Source organism: Dendropsophus ebraccatus, chromosome 4 (assembly GCF_027789765.1).
Source record: "Dendropsophus ebraccatus isolate aDenEbr1 chromosome 4, aDenEbr1.pat, whole genome shotgun sequence".
In the NCBI taxonomy this organism is placed as follows: Eukaryota; Metazoa; Chordata; class Amphibia; order Anura; family Hylidae; genus Dendropsophus; species Dendropsophus ebraccatus.
Window position 1 is genome coordinate 91524738 of NC_091457.1, and position 3692 is coordinate 91528429.

The window sequence follows — 3692 nt, forward strand, 5'->3', positions numbered from 1 at the left end:
GTCACTATGTCCTGTCAAGCTCGCAGCAACGTACCTGTAGCACAAATGTGAAACTAGGATGTCATGTTGTATTTAACTTTACTGTGATTTAAGGTTTGGTTACTGAGCATACACCCCAATACCATGTACAACCTCAACCTGCAGCTATTGGAGCCGTTTTAATGATTTAAAGAGGTTTTCCAAATGAAAAGCTAACTGCTGTCTGCTAGGAATAGAAAATAAACTACACAGTACTCACCTTCCCTTTTCCAGTGCAAATTTACTGGTAATTGGCTGCAACGGGTTAAAAACATCATCAGGAGAGCAGGACAGTGTGTCAACAAGGTATGTAGACAGTCACAGTGGTGTAACTATAGGGATCACAGGGGTTGCAGCTGCACCAGGACTATAAATCAGGGAAGCCCAGAGTCCCCCTCGCCTCTTTAAAGTGTAACTGTCATTTTAATGTCACTTTTCTGAAAACAATAAATATCAACAGTACAAGCGATTTTAAGAAACTCTGTAATATGTTTTGTTTCCTTCTGTACTGAAAAAGCTGTTCTTCTAGCTCCCTCCACCCTTTAGAAGAAGCAGGATTTCTGTATCCATTATGCTCTATGGAGAGGGGAGGGTCTGAGAGGAGTGAGTGAGCACGGAGGAGTCATGTACAGCACAACACCCTGCAATCTTCTCTCAGCAAGTTCTTAGATAAGAACTGACCTTTCTGACCCCTGAATCTTAGATGCCCCTGAATTTTAGGTGCCCAGACAGTCTCCAAACAGCTGACCTTCATGTCTCTTCTTCCTGCTCAATCATCTCCCTCAGCCCCTCCCCCCTTCATAGGATATAACGGACACAGCAGAACCCGTCTTCACCTTCTTCTCTGTAAGGAAGATGGATTTGCCTGATAATGAACAGATAAGAAGTGAGGGGGGAGGCTGGGAAATAGCTTTTTTGCCAAATGGCTTTTTTGCCAAATAAAACCTAATATACAGTTAAAATTGCTTATACTACTGAAAAATAAAAGTCCCAAGTCAAGTCTTTGCATCTGACCTGTGAACCTGAAATTGAAAAAAGGCGGGCAGGCAGTGGGGTGCAAGAAAAAAAGAAACAAACTAAACATACATATCCTCGTGCCTCCATTGTGCCAATGCCGGGTCCTGTGGATGGCTGCCATCTTCGGCTGGAATCCAGGTACCCAGCCCGGCTGTGCGATTGCGGCACTACAGGCACGAGGATAAGTAAGTTTACTTTATTATTTTTCTGCACCTCCTCTGCCTTTTTTCAATTTTGTGGGACTTCTCCTTTAAGCTATGTCCCTACACAGGCACCAGTGCAGTACAGAGCGTCAGCAGGTGAGGTTAGTATGGTGTTGTCTACAAACCCTAGCAGACAGCAGTTAGTTTTTAATTAAACCATAGAGCCCCTTTTGGGTGTGATTTTGCAGCTCAGTTGCACTAAGGCGAATGAGGCTGAATTGTAATACTACACTTAGGCTGAGGACAGGTTTGGTGCTGTTTTTGCAAGAAAGTAGCTTTTTCTTCCAATCCTGAATCTTCCCTTTAATGACCAGCGCAGGGAGGAAACAGCTAAACAATCATTGTTCATTTTTTTTTACTAGGGCACATGGGGGGAGTGGGCAAAGGGAGTCTGTGTGAAGAAATTAGCTGTCTGACTGGAGTAGGGTGCAATTTGTGTGAGGAGTGAATATGAACAGTTTGTGTGGTAGAGAGCATACATGATAGAAGACATGGGAGTACAGCATGCAGTCTATGAGGGGGAACAGTCCATGGGAGGAGTATAAGGAGCAGTCTGTGTGAGAGATCACACTTTACTAATTGGGCCGTGTAATACGGCCCTATGTGAAAGAGGAGTCATATGAGGAGTCTCTATGAGACAGAAGCATGGGAGCAGACTGTGATACAAAAGGGCATAGAGAACATTGTAACTGAGAAGGCTATAGGGAGCAGTCTGTGAAAGCTGATGAAGTCTTAGGAAATGGTGTTTGAGATAAAAGGGCATAGGATGCAGTACAACATAAGGGGCTATAATCAGCAGTCTGTTAAACAGATGGAGGGGACATAGTGTGGTGCTGGTGCAGTTTCACTGACTAGGAATGACTAATGTCCAAAACACAGAATAAAGTGTGGCACTATCTGTTAGGCATTTATATATTCAGAGCCTGTTGCTATTGTTTTCAGGGGATTTTTCTCTGTGGAACTATTTTTGAGGAGATAACACTGTATTTTATGCACAGCATTTAGGATCACTGTGACATACAGCAGGTAAAGTAATAGGGGCAAATTAGCAGCAACAGGCACAGAACTGCAGGAGGGGCAGTCTGTCTTAGCTGATAAAAAGGGGAGGAGGTTGCTAGAAAAGCAAGGAGAGAAAAGCAATATTTTTAGACAAGCTGTGGGTGGAAGTGTCTTCATGGTGGTCTTGGTCAGATGGAAATATTGGTAAACGTGAAGAATTCCAATTTTGGAAGAAGTTACCTAAGGGTGCATTCACACGTACAGGATCCGCAGCAGATCCGCAGCAGATTTGATGCTGTGTTTAGTTATTAAAGGGGTTATCCAGTGCTACAAAAACATGGCCACTTTCTTACAGAGACAGCACGACTCTTGTCTCAAGTTCAGGTGCGGTTTGCAATTAAGCTCCATTCACTTCAATGAAACTTAGCAGCAAAACCCCACCCAAGCTGGAGACGAAAGTGGGGCTGTCTCTGCAAGAAAGTGGCCATGTTTTTGTAGCACTGGATAATCCCTTTAAGATGAAATCTGGTGCGGATCTAATCCGCTGCGGATCCGGTACGTGTAAACTAACTCTTCAAGTCACTGGATATAACTGTTTTAAAATTACTTATATGGTCTGCAAAGTGCATATGTAATACAAGAATCCCTAGAGTGCTAGAGAGAAAGCAATACAGCTTTCTATTGCCTTCTGCATTGAGTGAACTATGTGGTTATGAGGTTGTAACTTTTAGTTTTGCCCAGAGCTACAGTTTTTCTAAAACTTACCCTGCATATAGGAATATTTGCTGTGTGAGCAGGACATGACAAGGACAGGTTTTGTCTGCTTTTGGATGTAAACACATTGTGCAGTTCCAATCCATTCATAAAAAGCATAGTGTTAGAAAAATTCTATATCTGTACTCATTTACTTATCTCCAGTATATTGATAGGTTAATCATACTAAAATATATTATAGAATAGCTATGCGCTAATGAAACTTAAGTGATTGCGCCCAATCCTAAGTATTGAGAAGCTTATAGAGGCAATATATATAATTAACATATATACTGTTACTGAAGAGGTATATAATGGGTTAAGTGTTGGACTTTAAAGATGTTTAGAGAAGTTAGATTGTGAAAGGTGCAGACGTGTGGAAAATAAAGCTAAAACGCCTGGTTGACCGCTCTTTGCACCTCTAGACAGGAGGCTTAACGCCCTGTACCTCTAGTTCACTTATGTTTTTGTTTTCCACTGAAACTTCGGTCTTAACCGCACATTTCCTGTATATAAGGCACAACGATGTTGTAATTCTTTGCACTTGGTGGAAGCACTTTGTGGAAGCTGGGTGCCCTTGTTAACAAGTAATAAACCTTATCCTCAATTCAGATCATCCGTGTCCCGTGGTTGATAGACAAAGAAAATTCTCCTGACACATAGCTCTTACCCATGATGAGATATTGAAATCCTTTGTATATA